We start from the raw sequence: 14,038 nt of genomic DNA, 5'->3' as shown, positions 1-14,038 counted from the left end.
AAAACTAACGTATAATACGTATAGAATCAAAATTGTATTGAACGAACTAGATATTTTATTTTGATAAAGGCTTATAGAAACAGCAAAAAAAAAACAGTTTAACTTATTTGTTAAAGAACGCTTTGTGGAAACTCCAAGCCAAAGTCTAAACTAAATCCGTACATTAACTAATGACATTAAAAAAATATTCTATCAATTATTCCATACAAATCTGTCTCAAGAATCTCTTCAGTCAAAAGCGCACATTACATTCTATATAAAAGACAAATGACATTTATTCAATTCCATTAAATACGACCGCTTATTAATTTTATCTATTTGGATTAAAATCCTTCTTATTAATTGTAGTAAAATATAAGTTTAACTGTAACAATTTAATACAACTTTTTGTCATACTTTTGTTTGATTTTAAATTCATGTCATTATTTTGATTCGAATAGGATACCTATTTATACTGCTCTCACCAGTTTGACACTGATATATTCGGTAAAGTCTGCGTAACTTACTTTCTATGCATCTCGCTCGCACCTATACTGGTATAGATAGATAGATAGAATACCCTTTATTTACACACAGATACAGCTTAAAGAAAAACAATTGATATATTCGGGGTACATTAGTGTAATCAAGGTATACCTTTGAAATCACGTATACAACTTGATCACACTAATATACCAGTATAGGTACGAGCGAGATGCATAGAAAATAAGTATACAGACGTTAGCGAATATGTCAGTTTGCCAATCGCCATATGTCAGTCGTGGTAAGGCCAACCACATATCTACTAAAAGTATCCTTAGTACACACTGTGTTGTTTTGTTTGTCCATATATTATATGCATATAATTTGTCTTTCAGAAGTGATAAGTGTAAGTAGATCAGATATCGATAAAATTGGCGAAAAAAGACATTTTACGATTATGTACAATTTATATTAAGTGTAATGTTCTAAAACGCCTTCCTCTGAGTTACGAAAACGTAAATATTTCGTAACTCAACAAAAAAAATGCTTAATTTTTTTATCCCAAATTACTATTCCGTGTTTATTCTGCCCAGAATGAGGAACCCTTCAAATTTACCATATTTTATTAAAATCTGATTTTAAATATATCAACAAGTGAATGAAAATCGGCCTATGTACCAGATTGTTATTAAATACTAGGTACCTAACTTGTTAACGATTAAACTACAAAAAATGTCAACACTTATTATACCTGGCTCTTTCTACTCTCATTCCCCTGGAATCCCATCAATCTCCAGGCTATAACTATTCAAGGCAAATTCTCAGTTGATTCAGCTTAGCTGTTTTGTTTGTAAATGGAACTTGGCACGAGTTATACAATCATCAAAATGAGATGACAATATAGCGGAATTTCCTGGGAATTTGCGAATAGTTATGGCCAGGGGAATGAGATTTTTGTAGAATGTTCTTAAAATCATAAAATGCCATATTATGAAAACAAACCTTAAAATTTACCTGTTGAACACAGTAAATACTAAACACTCAACAAAAAACTATCAAGTATAAATTAATTTCAAAAGCCTCTCACAACTTCCATACAAACAATAACCAAACAATGACACAAAGACGACAGAAAGGATTTTAATTCAAAAGAAATTGAACCACAGTCGCCATTGAAATTAGATAGCGTTCATAAGTGCGTGTATTGTGTGTGAGTTATGATTTCTTTATGAGATCGCCAGAGATGACTTTAGAAGGATATTTTTTTTTTTAATAATTTAAACCTTGTGCTTTTCTAAGTTCGCACGATGATAGTGATGACTAATTATATTTTAGTACCTGGGCGACCGAGCTTTGCTCGGTTATAACTATTTATTGTAATATGGTGGTGTATAGGTGATAATCTTAACTACTTACATTTTTTTTACTAAATTAAACTTGTCTAAATATAAAAAAAAAACAAAAGTTAGTCACCGGGCGAGACTCGAACCCGTAACACTCGTTTAGCAGTCCGCGTCTTAACCCGCTGGACCAGACGGACAGTGGCCGGCAACACGAAATTAGCGACCATATTCTGCGACGAAAGAAAAACGCATGAAAACTCGAAAACACGCGTTTTCCCAAACATAAGACTAATCTAGATAGATTGTATACCCCCAAAAACCCCCATATACCAAATTTCAGCGAAATCGTTAGAGCCGTTTCCGAGATCACAGAAATATATATACAAGAATTGCTCGTTTAAAGGTATAAGATAATGTTTAGCTTAGATTTTATAGTAGGTACAGCCACACACACACACACACCCATAATTTGGACGCTTGGATAACCTTGACGTCTCTAAAGCATTATTAGTATCAATTAGTATTTTCTCCGACATCGAGTACATTTTACATCTCCAAATTTAATATATTCGTTAACCGTAATAGAGACACCTCTGTTATGTTGGAGTAATTAGTCAATTTGTGTAATAATGTCTTATAATATTTATTTTTTATTTATTTATTTTATATATTTTAAGATTTCTATAATGTATTGTTTACCCATGTAATGGCTGTTATATTTATAAATGTTGCTATGTATTTTTCATGTCACTATAACTACGATGTCATTAGGTAAATGTTATATTGACTTGTCAAGGAGCCCTTGAGGCCTACTTATACAAGGTGCCCGTGAGCATTGCGAGACATTATAACTAAGCATCCCTGGTAATATTTAGAAACTAAAATGTCATATAAAATTTTCTGGATTAGGCCTAGTTTCAGAGATAATTAAATGTTTTTCGAAATCATTCTTTTGCCATAAGTCGGTATAAAACACATTTTTGACTGCGGTATTGCCACTTTGAGGTCTAGTCTGGACATACCTATTGAATGACATCGAAAAATTAAAAAAATGTATTCGAGAGGCTACCCCCAATAAAAAATAACTTTTTAGTTAATTTTAGGTTATGTGTTTATCAATAAAAATATGTTTTATGTACAGGAGTGTTCAAAAAAAGGAAAAAAAAACTTTTTGCTTCTGTTGCCATCAGGAATGCACCTTAAAATCTCTCGCAATGCTCACGGGCACCTTGTAGAATACATTTTTGAATTATGTATTTTTAGACCTACCTACTTGTTGGTTATCTGGTTTCAAACTGTTTTTCAAAGTAGCTCTAAGACGTTGTACGAGTATGAAGGTACCTATACTCATAATTAACATTTTTAACATTTTAATTTTTGTCCTGAACATATCAATTTAAGATTTTTCTTGTTTTTTCGTCTTTGAATCAGTTTTATCTTTAGTTACCTATCCATGTTTTCAATTTGTGTAGAATACCTAAAAAATACATTAATACCTACTTAAATGAAGTTTCAGTGGAATATACCTACATAAATTCGTATATTTCATGCCATCTTCTGCATGTTTTGAATCTGAGTGCCCCACTAAAAACTAAACCAATCTAAAAATAAATGTCTAAAAACTGAGTCTAATTGCATTAGCCCGACCACCCAACTCCAATAGCACGGCCCATATCCTCAGCAAATCGTCCGTTTTCTATATTTTTTATATCTAAATATGGTCCTCGTGGGCTTATTTCTAATTTTATAAAACAGCTTATGTCGTAGAGCGAATTGTGTCGGTTACGACATTTTGTTTGGAATGTTGCATTGTGAAGCTTCACAATGAGGATCAAGCGTTTAAAAATATTGCAGAATATATGTGATGTATGAGGTGGAATAGGGCTGTGCGTTTGCATAAATTATAGTATTTAAGTTCCTCAATATACAATTGGGTACAAGTACCAAATAATATTCAACATGTGTCAAGACACATGTTGAATATTATAACAAAATTTAGTTAAATGGATAGAAATCAGATCCATAATAAAAAAGTGGAATTTAAAAAATTATACTGAGATTATAAAAAAATACAAGGCTCCAAAGTCTCACAAAATTATTTTTTTGTCTTTGAAAAATAGAAAAAAAAATGGTACCATTCGATTCCATACAATTTATTGAAAAATAAATTGTACGACAACTATACACATAAACGCAATATTTCAAGGTCAAAATGGCAATTTCCTTGATCTTCCATACATTTAGGACAGACTTATATAATGTGACGTCACATCATGTTATCATTTTGTTAGAGGCGTTTCAATCGTCGAGTGCGAGCGTCAGAGTTTAACTCTAATTTCTGACCTTTAATAAATTGAAGATCGTTTGACATTATTTACAAAAAACTGTCAAGTAGCCAATTCCAACAGCCTCTTGCGCCTAATGTTAGAGTCGCCTGCGTGCGCCTTCTGGAAACACTGGGATGACGTGCATATGGAATTCAGAGGCTTAGTTTATAATTTAGTATAGGTTTAACCAACATAGGCCATTGCATCTAAAATATCTTCACCACTTAGATCGTTGGTAGTCCTCAACTGTGCGTTTCTCCGTAAACTTCCTATTTCACCCTAAAGTGTGGAATGAACTGTCGTGTGCTTCCTATCTTCTTCTACCTAGCGTTATCCCGGTCTTTGCCAGGGTCCGCTTTCCTACTTCTTTTTCTCCACTTTATGCGATCCTGGGCGTCCTCTCGCGTGCTTTCACGACATCGAGCCATCGCTTCTTTGGTGTGGGTTCGAAGCCGTCAAGGGCTACGTTAAGGCATTTATTTCTTACGTAGTCAGTTGGCCTGCGACAAACGGTGACCGAAACATTGCGGTTGCAGGCCAAGTAGATATATGATACGCGGCCGGCAACCCCGTTTCTCGCCGAGATTTGTATAGTGCTTTTCTCAAACTTGCAATTAAAACAAAAAATTGTGGTCAATTTGTTTTGTGGCGACCTACTCGGCTCGCCACTCTACCAGCGGTGCCTTACGCGCGTAAGACCGCGCGCCTGCGCGATGCGCCACCGCCGTTGCTAAGCAACGAATATGCACAACAGATCATCGTACCGTACCTATATTTGTTGATGGTTGAATGCCAAGACGTGTCACAATTTGACGTTAAAAAACAAAAGAAGCTTAGTATTTCCGGACCTAAATTGACGTAAGTCATGTCATCATTTCATAGTAAGTTTGAGAATAGATAGTTTATTATTCAAGTAGGTATATTACAATGCGCTTATGAACGTCAAATAAAGCTACACCGGCTCTAACTCTACACCTCTGACCCGAGAAGATTTAAATCCCCCCTCAATTGGAGGAGAATATCCCAATATGGACCGGCAAGAAACTCAGCGGGACACATCTTTTCAAAACATTTCATCTTATAATTAACATGCATGAAATGAGAAAAAATACAATTTAGATTAGGTACAATAGAAATCATGCTAGTACATACAGTAGCTACTTTTCTTTAAGTATAGAAATTTGATTAAAAAATCAAAACACGAAAATAAACAAATATGTTTTTTGGATGACAAAAAAATTGTTTTCCTACTCCTCTACTGTTATCTGTCATTTATGCATTCATTAACACGAATATAAGAACATACATAAAAGGTTTTAAGAAAAGTCTATATTGTCTATTCCTCATAAAAGCTCTTGTGCTTTTATAAGCTATAACGTTACTGCGATTAATGGCTACCAACCTAACAAAACCAAAACGAATACAGTTTTAAACTAAGTGCATTGCTGCCATCTTACAAAATATTCATTTGGTTGCATAGTAAAAATAATTACTTCATAAGTCAGAAACACGCATGTGACACCCGTAATATAGCAACACCCATAGACTACGAAGACCGCTTAGCATTGCTTGTTAGTCTCCGTAGGCTACGGTGGCCAAAATTGAGAAAAAACTGTCCAAAAAATTAATTTAGCAAGTAGCAAGTACCAGGGCCTCATGAGTTACGAGGAGGTGTCGCCGACCGGCCGGCCGCGGCCCGGGGCGGGCCGGGCGCGTAACAAGGTATGCTCGCGCGTCTTGGCTATATACTTTTGCTGTAATTTGTTTACCTAAATTAAGATTTATTTTTGTTGACTCGTAGGAAAAATATTGTATGCAACGTTGTATAAGTAGGTCAAAAAATTCTCGTGGCGTATTCCTTTACAATGTTCGCCTACGCCTTCGGCTCCGGCTCACATTGTAACTCACGCCACTCGCCTTTTTTGACCCTTATACAACTGTTGCATAAAATACTATTTGATGCTACAGTCACTTATCTAATTGGCAAGTAGAATCTGAAGTGGATACAATAAGATATATTATTTTCTAATTTTGTAAAAATAAAGTTTCGTTTTCTCTAAAATTTTATGAATTTATGACATTATCGTCGCACGCGCCACTCCTGCGCAGCGTAGGCGTCGACGCTGTCGTGAATGGTGCCTTTCTTGCTGCCTTATTTAATGCTCGATCTATTTATATTATTTAACTAACCTTTTCCGTGAACTTACTTGTATGTGTAGTAAAAAATTAACCAATTTTTTTACAGTTGTTGTAAGAAAACTTTTTCAAGTAGGTACTTCAAAAACATTTTGTTAGAGGCGTTTCAATCGTCGAGTGCGAGCGTTAGACTTTAACTCTCATTTCTGACCTTTGTGTTGCTTAAATACCATGAGTCCTATATAGACATTTGATCCTCAGGAAAAACAAGATCGTTTGACATTATTTACAAAAAACTGTCAAGTAGCCAATTCTTGGGTTTAGGTTGGCGACCGGATCCCAAGCCTACATGAGCTGATAATCAATAATTTGTACTTTAATTATAAGAACACGCAAATCGTAACAGTGAAAAATATGAACAAAAAAACATAGTACTTACAGGTACATTCTTAATAATACAGCGTGTATTTTTGATAGCATAATCAAAAGCTTGTTAGTTTAGGATTTAATGAACACACTTTCATAGGTTTATTTATAAAAAAAGGAAGATTTTAATGTTTCCATTTAAAATAATTCAGCAAGCAATGTATCACTACTTTGTTTTAACCCAAAACGTCGCATTTAGTGACGCGACGTCACAACCGGCACAAGTGACTATGATGTACAAAATACATCGCCGCTCGAATAATTTTCAAAAATGAATTATGCTCTGGTATAGTCTGTTCGGAAAGAGAAGAGTCATCAAATGTATTGGGCCCCATATATTCCACGACTCTTCTCATTCCGCACAGACTCTAGTAAAGACCAAAAAAAAAAAAAAACTTTTGGTATTGTTTTCTAGCACTAAAACCTACGTCTAGTTAAAGTTTGCGCTTATAAAAAATACGTATATACTGTATATGACATGTTACTTGATTTCAAGTACTATTATAAAGTTAGAGAATTTAACTATGACGTTTCTTAATATAGATACAATTAATGGTTTTTAACTTCGAATAAAGTAACCAGACGGAAGTCAGAAAAAAAGTTTAAGTCACTGCACTGCAGTCAATGGCGACTAAGTTCCTTTCATAATGTTAAGTATAATTTTATTTGCAGCAAAATAAATCAATTCGTAGTTTAATCTCCTTTGTGGAGAGTAAATCTGTCACCGCCTCTTGTGGCTGGCTTAGGTTATTATTCCTTTATTATAGTATAACTTGGGGTTGCAGATGAATCTTAAGACGAAAGTAGACAATCGTCTTAAAAAAGCTGGTTCTTACAACCGTGTCTTAGATCGTGTCATTCGCAACGACACGTGCCTTGACTCGTAATGCCATGTTAATAAAGGTTAGATTTGAGAAATCTGCGCGTCATCGTGGATGACACGAACTATAGTCATAGTCACCATTTACCTCTCTGGGCATTAACATCATACAAATTATTTTTATACTTTTTGATATACACCGTATTTTGTTTGATTTCCGTTAATTTCAAGGGTGCATCCCTGAGCTTAAATTAAGTAACTTTCTCAAAGACACCGTATTCTAATTAATTTCATTTCGGAAAAAAACAATAATTAATTTTTATCTTATAAGGCCCTTACACGCGTGTACACTTCCCTTAGGGCCTATTTACATATTGATTAGTGTTTAGTACGAGTTAATACATTTGCTACTAAACGTACATACTATCTGGGACGTCGATGTTCGAAATGACAATGATATGTCACAGTTTTCGATTATTTGGTTGAGTTAAATGTAAGGCCCATGTTACAACAACGCTATATGCAACATTTAAAAACCTGTTTAAAAAAATTAAAATTATAAAAAAAATATTAAAAAGCTTTTTTTTAATTAACTATGCCATTTAGTTTCCTTAAACGTACTTACCGATACCCCAAAGTTAACGGAGTTCAATAAAAACACGGTGTATATTAACTATAGGTACCTCTTTGTTTTTTTCTTATTTTAATTATTATAATAATAAGACTCTTTTAAAAATTTCTATGGTTTTTTAAAATAAATAATTATTATAGGACATTCTTACACATACTGACTAAGTTCCACGGTAAGCTCAAGAAGGCTTGTGTTGTGGGTACTGTGTCTTTCCGAAAGTTGCAAGCATCTGTGTTAGTCGACATTATTGTATTTCGTTTATGAAGAAAAAATATATAATAATATTAAAATCTACCTGGAGCGTTTACATCCCACCTCAGCTAGACCGTATCTCTTTTACAGTACTCAGACAACGATATATATAACGTAGAAATACTTCAATACATAGAAAACATCCATGACTCAGGAACAAATAACTGTGCTCATCACACGAATGAAGATAGATAGAAGTAGAGATATTATTTTATGTTATTGTTGCGAATGCAACTTATTATTGTATAAAAATCAATGCAGTAGCTAAACGCAGTCGGGCTCGGCTAGTATTCGGAGGCTTTTCAAAAGCACCAATAGGAGCGCTCCACATATTTTCTAACGCGGCCAATTAGAAGCATCTAAATTTAAACCACTTTTTGTACTGATCAAATATTGCAAATCACTCTTTCATCATCCTCCATACTATCAACACCTACTTTCTACATTGAACCGTTTTGGCAAGAACCTTCTAAACCAGTACCTTTTGGAAGATTATACTTCACTTTATTATCAATCGAAGTTTTATTTGAGTCGTCGACATCCTGACCTGCACGGCGGCTACATTATAATAATCTAAAAAAAAAACAAACGAAAGGGCATAGGTATAGCTATCCATAATTTTATACGGCTACTATACTTACATTAAATTATGTAAATTATTATCCATAATATAAAAAAAGGAAATGGAGAGGAAATATGTCAAGAATATGAATTTAAAGTATTTTACATTTTTTTATAACTTTTTAAACGTAAATAACGTTATTGTATGTTACCCATTTCAAAATTGATTCTGGCCATGGCCACACTAACTTTGTTTTGCTTTCTTTTATAATTTTGCATATACTGTACTTATCCAGTCATACAAACCATTAATGTTTATACATATTATTGTATATCTCAAAACGTCACAATGTCTCCACTTCAGCTTTCAATCTTAAAGCCTCCGTACCACATTACCAAAACGACCACTACTTATAAAAAAAGAAATGGAGTTACGACATTTCTCTTCGGCCATTATTTTTTACACAGCTCAAGAACAAAGTGTCGTAAGTGTAACTTATAAGTCACTGTGAGATAAGATGTTTTTCTTCTAAGTTAAGTGATTTTATGATGACTCTTTTACCATTTTATTAATTCAATTCGTCATAGATACAAATAGTTTTCGTATGGCAATGACAAATGGTTCCTTTTGATGATTCCTGATTAAGTATACGTCTTAATGTGTAATAATTAGATTTTGGGTTTGAATTCAATGTTTGACAAAGATGTGGATAGCTATCAATATTAAGGTATAAAATGACTAAATGGAACAAGTAGAAGTCCTTATGGCATTTACAATAAGGTTTTATTTCGCTTGTCTTGACAGAAAGGTGTAAATTTCTTTAGTAATGATACTAATTATTGTATATAAAGCAAGTATGACAATGAATAGAAAAGATTAATAAAACGTTGATTATTTCTTTTTATTTATTTTACTGTTAAACTGTTGTTTTACTGTTAAGAGAGGTATGGGCATTGTGCATGTCATCTCGTTTTGTGTGGTAGGGCACAGCCAGTGGATGTCATTCCAGATCTAGAGCAGAGCCCAACTGGGGAAGTACCTCCACCTTACAGAAAACAGCAGCCAAATAACACTAGACCCTACTCATAGTGTTGTGTTCCTGCCGGTGAGTAAGGTTGCCAGAGCTCGACGAGGGAGCGCGGGTTTAGGGTCGGCAACGCGCAAGTAACTTCTCTGGAGTTGCAGGCGTACATAGGCTACGGAGACTGCTTACCATCAGGCGGGCCGTATGCTTGTTTGCCACCGACATAGTATAAAAAAAAATATCATCCGTCTGTTTGTTATATACATAAATAACACTGACATACCTTAACGTATTATAAAGATAGGTAAGTGATTAAATTTAGGTTTTAATTAGGTACTTATTGAATATTAATAAATAATAAAAAAATAAAAAAAATAAAAATTATTTATTTTCAGATTCCTCCGATCCATAGATTGTTAGTTACAAGACACTTATAAAACTACATTAGTAAACTATCTTATTAATCTTTTCTGTTTTTCCCTAAGGTTGACTGCTAGAGAATGCCTCATGGCATTCGCTTTTTGTAAATTACGTTTTTATTTTGTGCAATAAAGTTAAAATCAATAAATAAATCAAATTATTTATTAACTAACTTACACTAACAGATATACCAAGCATGTATGTTACTATACATTGAACTAATATAAATAATTTATTCAAGCTATGATTAAAAGCGTTGAGTGACAGTAAAATGTGAATAAAAGTACAATACAAACTTAAACTAATTAAAAAAATTAATAAAATTAATTAATTATCATTGAACTTAGTTTAACCAGACAACACTATACGAAACAAATAAACTTTATAAATATAACAAATTATTGTATTACTACTATATACTATATAAATTACTAATAACACTAATATTAGGATGGTGTAGTTAACTGTGTGACATGCACAATGCCCATACCTCTCTTAACAGTAAAACAACAGTTTAACAGTAAAATAAATAAAAAGAAATAATCAACGTTTTATTAAACTTTTTTGATGCATGTTTTTGTAATACATATATTATCTAAATTATATAGTTTCAATATATACCTTAATTTAACATTTAAAAATTAGAATTTTTACATTAATTGATAAGCATGTGTATGTAAATAGTTGAAATTTATTATTTTGATGATGACAAATACCTACATTGAATCTCATGAGCTACACCGCCACTCACGTTAAATATTTGTATGCCTCATAATATGGCCAAAAGTGGAGCACTTAATTATCTGTATGTAACACCTGTTTGTAACACTACCTGCTTTTCGACAAATAAATGCATTGAATTGAATTGAATTGAATTGTAGTCGAGGGTATGGAGATCGACTCCAAATACCGAGTTGCTGTGGCTAGGAGTCTCGTTTCCTTCTGTGAAAATATGTCTGTCTGGATGTCGAATAGAAGGATATTATATAATAGACGACCGGTCTGGCCTAGTGGGTAGTGACCCTGCCTACGAAGCTGATGGTCCCGGGTTCAAATCCTGGTAAGGGCATGTATTCGTGTGATGAGCATGGATATTTGTTCCTGAGTCATGGGTGTTTTCTATGTATTTAAGTATTTATAAATATTTATATATTATATATATCGTTGTCTAAGTACCCTCAACACAAGCCTTATTGAGCTTACTGTGGGACTTAGTCAATTTGTGTAATGATGTCCTATAATATTTATTTATTATTATTTTATTTATTATTTATGTGATTGAGTGCTACATACAGAGGACTAGTGACTACAGTTACTGTGTTGGTGTTGGGAATTATAAAAAGAGGTGTGGGGCGAGGTCGAAGAGTAGTTCTCACAAATGGCGTAGGTACTTTAAATTTATTTAAATTATAGCACCGAATGTACGAAAAATGTAAAAAAACTATTCAATACAAATAAGAAACGTAACCATACAATGCTGATACCAACACACTACCACTGATACTGCTAAAGTAGTTATTTTTACACACTGTAAAATAAATTGTCTTTTTTTTAGGGTTTCGTAGCCAAATGGCAAAAAACGGAACCCTTATAGATTCGTCATGTCCGTCTGTCTGTCCGATTCTGTCACAGCCACTTTTTTCCGAAACTATAAAAGCTATATTGTTCAAACTTGGTAAGTAGATGTATTCTATGAACCGCATTATGATGTTTACACAAAAATAGAAAAAAAACAATAAATTTTGGGGGTTCCCCATACTTAGAACTGAAACTCAAAAAATCTTTTTTCATCAAACCCATACGTGTGGGGTATCTATGGATAGGTCTTTAAAAATGATATTGAGGTTTCTAATATAATTTTTTTCTAAACTGAATAATTTGAAAGTGTGTCCCCCTCCCCGTAACTTCTAAAATAACAGAATGAAAAATCAAAAAAAAATATATGATATACATTGCCATGCAAACTTCCACCAAAAATTGGTTCGAACGAGATCTAGTAAGTAGTTTTTTTTAATACGTCATAAATGGTACGGAACCCTTCATGGGAGAGTCCGACTCGCACTTGGCCGCTTTTTTTTATTAATTATGATTGATGTCTAAGATGCGACAGTAAATTAAATGTACCAAACAACCCCAACGTCTTGAACGACATTTAAACTTAGCCGTTATAACGCGATCATAAAATAAATTCTAAGCTTCCTAATTCCACAAGTCAATAGTATAAAACTACTGATGATTGACTTCCTTCTGCGTGGGTTCCCGGTCATTTTAAAACAACACAAATGTCGCTTACGACGGTGCACTTACGACATTGTGAATGGTGTTGTAATTTGGATTAAATTAACAAGATTAGATTGGGCTTAATGGCTGTGAGACGGCTCGGGCGTCGATTATAATTAGTGAGTCATGTATATCGGGTCACTGCTATATCTTTTCATTAGTGAGAATAATATTTGTCATATACTCTTTTATGATTACTTACTTACGCTAAGTAGGTAGAAGAAGATACGTTTATAAAACAGTGGAGCTCAGATAATCGTATGTATCTGAGGTCTACGTAAACATTTACCCAACCACCAAAGCAGTCAGTACGCCCCTCCGCGAACATGTCTGACGCGCAAATCAACAAATCAAATTATTTTCTCATTTTTTTTATAGACTTAAATTATAAATTGTAAAAGATTTCATATGAATATTAAAAGCTTGAATTTATTCTTAGTGATTTGCGTCTAATAACTAATCTAGTATCTTTGCGCCCTCTTAAATATTTATTTTGTCATATTAATAATATTGAACTTTGGTATCATTTTTGCATTCAAAAATTTTATTTAAAAGAAGGTACAAAAACATGTCAGAAACAATAAATAAAAACTTAAAATTACAATTAATCTAAATACAGACTATACAAAAATAAAACTACACTAAACTAAATCTAAAAAAGGTCCCTGCGGCAAATGATGCTGGCTGCGTTACCCCGCTGAACTGCCAGACTGATGCGTTGAGCGAGGTAATTTTTGCATTTGTGTTGATGGATTTAACAAATAAACACTGAGTTTATTGAAGAGAAATACGTTTTTTTAAGTACAAGCTTCTATCTCTGTCCGTACCTTTCTTTCCACAGGCACCTAATACTCATCGAGACAATTCTAAAAACCCTAAACACAATTAGGTTGCGTTGTTTTATCACAGAGTATCCGCGGCTACCTCCTGTCTCCATCATCAGATCAGCTCGATGGTACCATAATATGTGACGTTATCTATGAAAAGGGACCTTATTGTCGATGGCGCTTCCGTCATAAACGATGCTCCGATACAAATACAACGCTGCGCGACGCAGTGCGACGTAAGCGCCATCGACAATAAGGTCCCTTTTCATAGATAATGCCACATATTGCATTGTCATCCGACTTACATATGTATGCAAATTTTCAGCTTCATTGGAAACCGGGAAGTGGGTGAAATTTAACCTGCAAGATTTGATTGCAGATCGACAGACAGACAACGGGACAGGTGAAAATAAATAAAAGCTTGTAAAATATGTCCATTTGCTAATAAGTTTCCCCTCTTCATTTTTTTTTTTTTTCATTTATTAAGGAGCTTTTTCGATTGATCGAATATGTCGCCCCGTTTAAAAA

At 33.6% G+C, this 14,038-nt stretch overlaps 1 long non-coding RNA gene across 1 annotated transcript in view; it reads left to right on the top strand.

The window, feature by feature from the left end:
• Nucleotides 1-11,645, top strand: part of LOC133528862 (uncharacterized) — a 455,073-nt gene extending 443,428 nt beyond the window's left edge. Inside the window, exon 2 of the long non-coding RNA XR_009801065.1 lies at nt 11,397-11,645. This is a non-coding gene — a long non-coding RNA (uncharacterized LOC133528862). The remainder of the gene's footprint in view (nt 1-11,396) is intronic.
• Nucleotides 11,646-14,038: the final 2,393 nt, after the last annotated feature.

The sequence above is a fragment of the Cydia pomonella genome, chromosome 20, assembly GCF_033807575.1.
Source record: "Cydia pomonella isolate Wapato2018A chromosome 20, ilCydPomo1, whole genome shotgun sequence".
In the NCBI taxonomy this organism is placed as follows: domain Eukaryota; kingdom Metazoa; phylum Arthropoda; class Insecta; order Lepidoptera; family Tortricidae; genus Cydia; species Cydia pomonella.
The sequence above is the reverse complement of the archived record's forward strand: the minus strand, read 5'-3'. Positions and strand labels throughout refer to the sequence as shown.